Below are 11,506 nucleotides of genomic sequence, written 5' to 3' on the forward strand. Positions count from 1 at the left end.
AAATGTGCGCCTTGGCGCACGACCCCGTAGAACTCGTGACGATATTTAGTTTGCATAACGATGATTAAAATTAACTCCCAATATGATAACATATTTGTTAGGATTTACAAAAGTATCGTACCTTATAGAAATTTGATGCTTCTTTAAGATAAAAACATGTGCCAAGCCAACCAGGCACCTATTAGTTTTACTCTTTTCAACCAAAGTCCCTTCTCCTTGAGGGAAGAAATAATCTCTCCAACATATAAGTAAAATTCCAAAAACCATTGGTCAAGGTTACTTTGTTCCAAGTTAAATAAAAAACTATGTGTCTTTTGCAATATCAAATAAAGAGTCATACTGAATATAATTATCCAGTTACATGGAAGATTATATTAGGGAACTACTACAATTTTCTCTTCTAATCAATTTCAACAGAATCATTGAATGGAAATTTGACCACACGATATACCAAGCATTAACACCTATAGATAACCTAAGAAATGAACAGTACAACCATACAATCACCGTGCAATACTGTAAAGAATAAATATTAGCTTTACCGTTAAATGGTCATAGTGAGAAGAATATTATTGATGTACCAATTTGAGGCTTCCAACGCGGAGGAACATTGGACATGCATATCTACCAAGCAACTATACCAAAATATGTGTGTGTTTTGCCAAGCATGTACATACCACAAGGTGATGCAATAAAGGGCAAAACTACAAAACGGCCACAACGACAAGAAGGCAAAAGAACTTAAGTTTTCAAAGGCTCGCATTATATTCCAACATGACCTGCTTGAACATGTGACTAACATGACACATACAATTGAGGAAATGCATAATACAAACAAAGAAATGCGGTCTTCGATCGTTCAGGTTGGAATTGATCTAACGGACTGAAAGCATAGATGTACACCGCTACCAAGAGAGGCTTCTCGCTGGCTCGCGGTTGTTGAGGACGACCTTGGCGGAATCAAGCCAGAGGATGATGGATAGGGGATCGATGGTGGAGTCCACGCCGAGCAGGTCCGGAGAGTCACCGACGGCCCCATGGAGGGCACCGGTGGCACCATTGTGGGACTCCTCATCCGTCCCCTTTCCTGTTGTCTCGACGGAGGTGTAGACGGTGGGGTAAAGGAGGAGATGGAGGAGGGGATCCTGCCGGCACGCCGCTCTCGCGCGGTCGTAGGTACTGACCATTTCTGGTGTGGTATGCAATATATTTAAACGAACCCTACATAACTGAAACAATCTGACTGGTAACATATTTTGAAGTGCAAGCACTCTACACCTGGTCTAATTATTAGCACTTTGGTGCAGCTTGATAAAAAGTAAAAAAAAGGAGCAGGCAAAAAAAATTCTCAACCTTCCTATAACCATCGGTCTTTATGTATTACTCCAATATGCTCTTAATAAAACCAAACTCCTTCGATAAGAACTTCAAGAACACAATAATTTTCAAGGTACCAGAAAAAATCTAATGCTACAAGCGCTAGCCAAGTAGCATAGCATAACAATTAATACCACTTCATTTCGGCTAGAAAATTGTTTTACACATGATAAGTTAATTTATATTTGCTAAAACCTAGATCAATGATAGAGCTTGAAACTTAAACATCATGGATATTTTGAATATCAATTTAGTGATAAATATATGAACATTCAAGGAAATAAATGTAGGCCATACCTTCTTGGAAGCACTGTTGCCTGGAAGTGAATAATAACAAACATCAGGCCATACCACCGAAAATCTCTCCGGACTGAGAAAAGATGGACAATCGTAGCGCAGAAGCAAGAGCCGATTACAGTTGGCACATAATATTGGGATTTGGGAGAAATTCAAGTAACAAATATATCGACTTCTACTACTAATATATTATAATTTAAGTTCATAAAGTAGCCTATATCAATTGGAAGAACTAAGTATTTTGTATATATCAATATAAAATTCATAATAAGAAAATCTCAAAGGAGTGCAGGTATAGGAAAAGAACAATCTGCAAGCTAGTGGCACTCGCGAATCAAGGAATCATGCAAAATATGACAAAAAAAGGTATTGAAGTTTCTCTAAGTGGTGGAGAATCATCTGTGCTGGAAAAAGAGCTACAAACCTAAAGCAAATCATGTTCGTATCAGGTCTAAATTCAGAGGTCCTAAGCTTGACTACTTTGTTCTTGGTTAACATATGCACTGAAGACAATACCTTTTTTTCTTTTTCTTTTGAGAAATAAGACAATACCTTACCTAGTAAACAATCAAAGAACCAAAAATACATGTAGGGGAACATTAGAAATATATGAAGAAACAAAGCATAAAAAGAACACCCAGTGCTTGCGTTTCATCAAATAGGCGGTGGGCATTGAACTTATCGCTCTGCACTCGGTCGCATTTCATCAAATAAAAAAACCGTTGCAAATTTTTGAACCAAGGTAAATAAATGTAAATACAAAACCAATTCAAGTAGCCACAGGATTAGCCACAATACTATATACTTTTGGTAATACTTTCATCAAAAAAGAATGCACAAAAACTTGTATATAACAAATTCATTTTTTTTGGGGCCCAATTATTTTCTTCTTTTAGTGAGGGGGAAAGCTCATATATTACTCTGAATCATAGATTACAATCTCGTTTAGCACGAGTTCTGCAATAGCAGTTGGCACAGGCGCCAGCCACAGGTTACAAGCACCGGAACGCGTAGCTAAGCTGAGCAAGCCCATGGGCAACATAATTTAACTTTCTCCCGGAATACAGCACGGAGCACCCGGGTAATCAAGTCATGGCTTCAGAAGATCATTGTAAACACTCCAGAGACGAGAGTGATCAGCGAAAGGATCATTAGATGCGCGAACAGCATTGCACGGTCAGATTCCAAAGCCGTCAGTTCCCCATCCACAGGCCAGCCAGGATCGCCCTTCCGTATGCCTCTTCTGCATCCTGGCAGAAACCTGTAGTCTAGCTAAGAGCGGCGATGATGGTGCCATCATGTTCGCGAGCCACCGCCCCAACAGCCGCGTCTCTGGTCGCCGGCAGGTAAGCGGCGTCGACATTGATCGTTACTTTGCCGTTTGGAGGCGCAACCCAATGGGCTCGCTGTTTGTCTTTGACTCTGCTGGAAATAGATGAGCAATTCTGGTTAGCCAGCACGTGAATATCAGCAGAAACTTTATCTTTGTCAGTCATCTCTGAATGTTTTATGTCCGTCAGCAGGGCTTCGTAGTTCAGAAGAAAGTCCGCCAAGCTTGCCGAAGAAGTAGCATCACCTTGCCTCCTAGATTATTATTGCAGACGTGCTCTAAAAATCATCTTGGGGAAAATAATCATCATCCAGGCTGAGGAGACCAAGGTGGCAACAGTCAATAGGCGGTATTTTGCACCAATGATCCTTTTGTAATACACTTGATAATAAATTCAGAGAACACCTATGTTGGCATTTACACAAGTGGATGATAAAATACTACTTCGAAACCCCCTATTATTTTTGTTTTAGCTGGTTAATGTGACTATCTAGCAGAAGCATGCCATGATTTCGAATAGAAACAATCAAAGCCAAGTAAAAAAAAATCACTAAGTAGATATAGCATAAACACGGAAATAGAGTACACAAAATTCACTTAGGTTGCTATCATTCTAGTTAGATGTATCTAAGAGTGATAACTAAAATTTCCCCTTAGAAAACACAAGGGGGCAAAAGGGGGATTTGAAGGCTTGTCAACACATCATTTAGGAAACATGACGAAAATCAGTCTAGCAGATAATCGAATCATGCCATTGGGTACTATCTAAATTCCTGTAGGTCTACATGATGTAGAACAGGTCAAGCCAACAATGTAGACCATAATGCAATAGGATATGATAATCATTAAGGAGTCACTGAAACGATGAACTCGCTACAGTTTGAGCGAACAATGTTGACTTGACTACAATAAGATAAAAAAAATTGATAATCGTGGGATAAAAGAGTTCAACTGGTATGATTACCGAATGGATTTAATAAGACGAAAGTGCAACTAATAAACTATATACACGCCACATCAAGGAATTCTAAAGGATAATGCAAACTGTTGAAGACACTGACAAGTAGTGACCACAGACCCACAGAAAGTATAACGCAAACTGTTGAAGACACTCAAAAGTAAATTGTATAGTCTTCCACAAGAAGATTTAGGTATTGGCAAACTGAAATGCAGGCAACTAAAGAGGCCAACCACGAGTGCAGAGGCGAACAACCCAAGAGGGCATAGCTCTCAGGTTTGCTCGGGCAGTATATTGTGTCATGAACTCCTCCTATAATTCCTATTGCAACCTGTATGCCAGCGCAGAATCATCATATTGGCCTGGCCCCCTGGTGGCGACCAACCGCGACACCTGGACAAAGCTTCTGTTGCTGCCTCTGCTTCCTGTGCTACCAGGGCCCCGCATGCTTCTTCTGCTACCTAGAGTTATGAAGCTCCTATTGGTTCTGGCGCGATGAAGCTAGTACTGGTGTTTCTACTTATCATGCCACCTTGTGGAAAGTTGCTTCTTCTTAGCGCACTTTGCTTCACAATCATCCATATTTGCCGAGAATGATGCAATCAAGGTCCTCCTTGCCTCAACTTCGCTAGGAAGCAGGAGTTGAATTGGTGTTCCAGGGTAATGTCAACTATTGGTTCTGACATGATGGAGCTAGTACTGGTGTTCCTACTTCTCATGCCACCTTATGGAAAGTTGCTGCTTCTTAGCGTGCTTTGCTTCACAATCGTCCATACTTGCCGGGCATGATACAATCAAGGTCCTATTTTCCTCAACTTCGCTAGGAAGCAGGAGTTGAATGGTCTTCCAGAGTAATGTGTTGACATGTGCAGTCTAGGATATCACTCACATCTATCAAGTTGGTCAATATAACATGGCAAAAATTTAAAAGGAAATTCCTCTGATGTGGCTACTTTGAGAAGCAAGTGCTTATGACTGTGTCATAATAAATCAGACATATATCGCAGTCACAGTTGCAGAACTGAAAAGGTCATTCATTTTTGTCCACTATTCAAATAAATTAAAGAGAACAGAGAATTCTCTTGCAGTCTATACAACTATAGCTTACATGTAAGACAAACTAAAAAAAACATGCTAATAATTATGTGAACAAAACTGTGATGTAAGCAAAGAAATAATGATAGATTTCCATGTACACACATGCATGGCATGTAAATAGGAGCAGACTTCTGCAAATATAAATGAGCTCCAAGATTTTTTTTTTCTTCAATACAGACCCAAAAACCTGTACACCGACCAAATATTGGCCGGCTCTATACTGCATCATAATAGGGAACAAATGAGGGGGGAAATGAGCATGGATGGCATATATGCAACTCTTCCCTATTTCCAGGCAACAAAATTGCTGCTTGCTTGTCATCTGAATCACTTTGTAGATGGTGTACATATGAGTGGTTCTACAGTGCAGTTGATTATCCATGGTTTATGAACAATGAATTTGTGAACTACTTAAATTATGCAAATTTGAGATATCTGTCATGGCTCACTCGATCTGAGTGGAGAACAATAGAAAGGTATTAACTTGTATGCCTGTAAACTGGTTGGATAATCTGCCGAATGATCTCAAGAAGAGGAACTCCCTCTCAAATAGTGCACGCCGGAAAGTGGATACTGAGCACACTCCGGAGCGTACTACAAAAGAGAGTTGGGGCCACATCATGAATGGGGCTTCTAAATCTGAGCCGGCAAGTAGTTCACAAGTAACATCAGATGAATAGTTTAAGGTTTTATTCTATCCAAAAAAAATTCTAAGGAGCATATATATTAGTCAGGTTGAATATAACAGTGCTTATGCAGGTTAAAGCTGCTATATATTTATGACCATGAACATGAAGTACTTCATGGTAGTGTTATATAAAGTGCAGAGGTTGTGCTATCTTGGGGATGATTCTAATTAATGTATTTATTTGTTTATCCACAGACCAGCTCTGCTATTAGTTGTGAAATTTAATAACTGATTTCGATAATGCCCCGACCTATAATATAATATATAATTCTTAAGTGGATAACCTAGTACATACGGGACTAAAATTTATTAATTAATAATTAGTATATGCTTTTAAGATGTGATGGTTACTCTACTATCGTTTGGTCAGCTCCACCATATGCACATCATATTGAACTGCCCGCCACTGTTGTAGGAGACCTTTGTACCAAGGTGCAGCTGCACCAGTTTTGTTGCTCAGAACTCTCACCCCGCAAGCCACCGCCTACTGTCGTGAAAGCACTGGCATGTTTCCAGTATGTGAAGTGAGCATCGGTACATTTGTATATATTAAGATCTGCCTTGTTCTGTAGATGAAGTGGCTCTCTGCAGGGAAGTGGGAGCAGCATGGCCAGCGTCGGACCAATGCCATCCCCAACGACCAGGACAATATACCACCGAAACAGAAAACAACCTTAAAATCTAGGTAAAATTGTGCAACAAGTTGTTTGGCCAAAGAAGGATTTTCATTATTCCTCTGCACCAAGATAGTTACTTATTATAATGTGTAGGGCTGGAGCTGGAAAATCCATTGCTCATATTGGCAACTGATGGACTACCAATTCACTTTTTGTGTATGAAAATTCAAACATAAATGAGGTGCGTGGACAGTAATTTTCAGTTGAAATACCAGAACACACATAAAAACAGAATTTTTTTGATAGGTGTATCTCTTAGCATAAAGCTCATATGCAAGTAATATCATTTTTTAAATGTCAACTGAATCAAAATACAGAAAACTGTAGCTCCAATCCTTTTTAGATCTGAAACTCAGGACTACGCAAGGAAAGCACAAACTTAAAAATAACAACGGATGATACATTTGGCCTTAAAATAATACCTGAAATAAGCGATAGATGAGGTCCATTTCCATGGCAAGTAGTGGTTCATCAGATGCTCTCCATGAATCTGCATCTGCATCTTTATGCTACCTAAACCAGATGCAAAATGTGTGTTTCCTGTAAAAAATAACCAAATCATGCTTTGTGCCATACAAGTAAATCTGCAACGATAAAAGCAAAAAAGCATGGGAGGATAGCTGCCAAGAAGATGCACAACCGGCAGTATGGTCAATATTCAAAAATGGCCAACCATTACCTCCTTGAACAGCAAGATATGGGCCTACTGAACTTTATATTCATACATAATACACCTCCACCAAACAAAGAGGGTAAAATCAAATGTACGAAAAATAGATGTGCAAAACCTAATTACGCAAAGAGAAAGGCACTAACATCTTAAAAAATCCTAATTGGACTGATGTCACACATGATTGGGAGACAAGTGGAATTGACCCAATGAAACTCCTGTAGATCAGTATACATAATATCTAATTAAGATTTATATGAAAAATCCCAGAAAATATGTGTAAAAATAACATAATATCTAATTAAGATTTATATGAACAATCCCAGAAAATATGTGTAAAAATAACATATATGGCCTAGCATAACATGCATATGTACATGGAAAGAGCATTACGACAAGTAGTTCAAGCAATTAATTTCTCTGCTCCATCTCTCTCAAACAAAAGAGTATGCACATATGTCGCCATCTTTCTTGGGCAAATTTTTCCCTTGGCCATTTACACAAACAACTTATGTACACACCAAAAACCTCACAATACGGGAGCAAAGAAGGTGTTGCAGACCAGTGGTCGAATTAGGAATAGATGTTCAAGGAAGGGGGTGAGGAGAAGGTAAGATGACTGTCATACCTGACTACCTCGTAACAATAGAGCAGCTAGGATTTGGTACACCTTAATCAATGAAGCTTCATAAGTAACAGAAACAAAAATCCATACTGAATCACATAAAGCATCAATGCTAATAGACCAGAGAGGAGCACAAACCTTATCTGAGAGCATCTATGAGAAGACACCTGAGAGGAACACGCACCTTACAAGTTTATTCCTTTGTTAGAGCAGATCTGTAGTCATTTGTTGTGTCCTCTTTCATCTCCCTCACCCTTTCTTCTTGCTCTTTCAATCTTCCTCACTAGCAGGAAGGTATCACTCAAACATCTGGAAGCAACATGAAAAAATCAGGAGAACCTCAATGTTTAGCCAGAGAGAGATGTGGGGGGAGGGGGGGGCGGGGGGGGGGGGGCGGGAGCTCGAACCGGCACCATTGACGTCGTCCTTCTGCCCCAAATAGGGGTTGTGTGAGGGAAGAGCCCGGCCGGCCGGCCGCCGCCGCGCGAGACGAAGAGAAGCAGGGTTGGAGGCCCATGGAAGATGCAGCAGGCCACCAGGGGTCACTCTTCCTCCTCCCTCCATCCCCACTTCACCAATCCTTCTCCCTCCCTGCTCCTCCTCTTCCTCTCGGCCCTCACTAACAGCGGCACGTCGTGTTGCCCCGTGCTCATGTCCTTCTGAGGACGGGCGAGGCGGCGGGGGCGCGAGGCGGCGGCTCGAGGCGTGGCGGCGGGGGACGAGAACGGGGCAGGAGCGGGGATGGGGGCGCGAGCCGGCGGCGGCGGCGGGCGACCAGACGAGAGCGCGGCAGGGGCTGGAAGAGAGGCGATGCGGGGATTGGGGAGAACCACCCCACGTCCTGTCCTGGGATTGGTGGAGCGCTAGCGAAGTCGGGCCGATAGGGCTTTTAGTGACCCATGGATAAAAAGTGGGTCTGCAGGAGGGCCTCAGCGCCCTGGACGGAACGACGGCCGAGATCGCGCCACGTTAGCTCGATCGGACGGCCGAAAATCCAAAGCGCTGTGAGAGCTCCATGGGGGTGCAGCAATCATACCGTGAGATACTCCATATTAGTTGGACACTGGTGGAAAAAAGGGCTTTGGTCGCGGTTGGCAACTGCCATTAGTCGCGGTGGCGCAACCGCGACCAAAGCTGCGCGACTAAAGGCCCCCCCCTTTAGTCGCGGTTCCTTACGAACCGCGACTAAAGGCCCGTCCACGTGGGCCGCAGGCGAGCGCCAGGGCGGAGGACCTTTAGTCGCGGTTCTTCTGGCCAGCCGCGACTAAAGGCCTCCGCAGGGTTTAGGGTTTTAGCCCCCCTCCCCCTAAATCTGGTTTCTTTTTAATTTGTATTATTTTATTTCTTTTGGGTTTTAATTCTGAAGGAGTTTCACATATTTAGGCCAACCGCGACTAAAGGCCTCCGCAGGGTTTAGGGTTTTAGCCCCCCTCCCCCTAAATCTGGTTTCTTTTTAATTTGTATTATTTTATTTCTTTTGGGTTTTAATTTTGAAGGAGTTTCACATATTCTACGGTACTGTATACATACATGCATATGAATGTACAATTTCAAACAAATTTGAAATTAGAACCAAAAAGAATTCAAGAGGAATATACAATATATATTCAATATCGGATCACCATATACAATATATATTCAATATCGGATGACCATATACAATTTTGAACAAGTTAGTTACAAATTCTGGTGCATATAAAGTTCTACGTCATCGTAATAGTGTTCTCCTCTAGGATCGATGACTTCCCTCGCCAACCATCCAGCTAGTTCCTCTTGAAGTGGTCGGAGCGAGCTTCGGACTAAGCGTCTTCCGGAGGTTATTCCTCAGGATGTTGTTCTCACACGTCTGGTCCCGCTCATTGCAGTATCTCCGGATCCTCTCACAAACATAGTATCCACATAGATTGGTCCCCGGTGGCTGAGTATCCCCAGTCGTCCGCACTGCCATTTTAAAAGATAGCTCTTTTTTGAATTCACCGACCTTGGTATCTACGAACCGTCTCCAAACCCTACGAGGCAAAGAAAATTAAATAAACAAGAGAGTTATTAATTAGTTACTTGATATTAGGAAATGATGAACAGAAATAGGCCGATCGATATAGAGCGCAAATGAATGAAAATAATTACTTTTGCAACATTTTTCTCATGTCGCCCCAAAGCGCCGGATCCATATTCAGAGAGTCGTGGACGAGAACTGAGGAGGTCTGAACTTTAATTACCATAAGAATCCAGTGGAACCTGCGGACACGATACATGCACGATCATGCATAACTCATCGATTAGCCACATACCATGCATGGAGTAAACAAAAGAGAATGTGCTCAAGACAGAAACACTCACCCAAAATGGTAAGGAAATAGAATATCACTTTTCTCGTTGCTGTTTTCTAATAAACCGCCACGGGTCATCCTCCACGTCGGCGGGGTGGTGTTCTAACACATGTGAATTAACGATGTGTGGGTCAATGAACCCAACATCATGGATGTTCCTTATTCGCATTTCCCGCTTCTTCATTCTCGCATAATAGCGTACACAACAAGATAGTTAGGACAGTGCGAGGCAATGAACGAGATGGGGTAGAAATTAATAAATCACTTACGAACGTAGCAACCGATGATAGATTTGTCGAGGTCGCGCAGATTGAACAGCTGGAACAATTCACTCGTAGGAATTTGTACCCGGTAATGTTTGAAGTGATGCTCATATCTAACTTCCGCATAGATATAGTCTTTGGCGTTTTTATGTTTTATGTAACCCTTGTACCAATTTAGCAGACCTAGCATTTGTCGAGGTAGATCCCCTTCCTGCGCAGGCTCGACGAGAGGGCCATTCTTCACATATGTAAATACTACGTCCTTCATTGGCGCCTCATCAAGGCCTAGCAGTGCACGAAGAGTGATACCTAACTCGGCCGCTTGTTCTCTGGCACTCGTTACAGTCAATCCATGTCTTTGCCGCAGCTGCTACGATATCGGGGCATCCGGATCGGCGGCTTGCACTATGAGCGGGGCGATCGATTGTTTACTTTGTTCCCCGAGCTGGGCAACTTCTTTCCCCCTTTCTAATTTTGACTCGGCCTCGTCCTTCACGGCTTTCTTCTCCGCCAACTCTTTCCTGTTCTTGAACGCGAGTGCTTGCCTACGAAGTTCACGTAAATAGTCGTCGAGCATTCTTCGCGGCTTGGGACGGTGTGTTCAAAAATGACTTAGCCCACCGCTTTTCCTTGTCGAATATACCGGCTTGGGCTCGCCCTCTATTTTCCTCTTGACGCTCGCCTTCCATTTCTCTAAATCAGCAGCCGCGCCCGCCTCGACTTCGTGGGCACTACTTTCCCTAGGCGTGGTGGGGAGTGGCTTCGATGATACCTCCGGTACCTTTGTTTTCTTAGGTACGTAAGGGTCCGGGTTAATAACCCAGGACTGCTTCTGCTTCTTCGCCGGAGGTGGATTGGGGGGCGGTACCGGTGTCTGATCACCCGCCGGACGAGGACTGGGGGGCGGCGGCGTGGGCTGACGTGAATGAGGTGTATTAGGTGAAGCACCACCGCCACCGTCACCGCCACCGCCACCGTCACCGCCACCGCCACCGCCACCGCCACCGTCACCGCCACCGCCACCACCACCACCGTACGGGGGTGGACTTGTTGGCGCCTCGCCTGGAAACTTGATAAATTTCTTCTGCCATAGAATGAACTGGCGCTTGACATCTCCAAGTCTTTTCACCCCTTCAGGTGTAGCAATGTCAATGTCCAGGTTCTCAAACCCTTGGACTATCTCCTCCACCGTC

General features: G+C 43.0%; 1 long non-coding RNA gene across 6 annotated transcripts; it reads right to left on the minus strand.

Annotated features, from left to right (window-relative positions):
• Window positions 1-1,774: 1,774 nt before the first annotated feature.
• On the minus strand, window positions 1,775-8,759 carry LOC127295197 (uncharacterized). 6 transcript variants are annotated; one of them, XR_007847608.2, is made up of 4 exons: window positions 8,128-8,759; window positions 7,905-8,029; window positions 6,848-7,765; window positions 1,780-3,319 (listed from the first exon to the last, which is right to left on the minus strand). It is a non-coding gene; the product is annotated as an uncharacterized lncRNA (long non-coding RNA). The 6 variants fall into 6 exon arrangements; XR_007847606.2 differs by having other exon boundaries at window positions 7,859-8,029; XR_007847607.2 differs by having other exon boundaries at window positions 6,848-6,965; window positions 7,242-8,029.
• Window positions 8,760-11,506: the final 2,747 nt, after the last annotated feature.

Source organism: Lolium perenne, chromosome 4 (assembly GCF_019359855.2).
Source record: "Lolium perenne isolate Kyuss_39 chromosome 4, Kyuss_2.0, whole genome shotgun sequence".
Classification (NCBI taxonomy): Eukaryota; Viridiplantae; Streptophyta; class Magnoliopsida; order Poales; family Poaceae; genus Lolium; species Lolium perenne.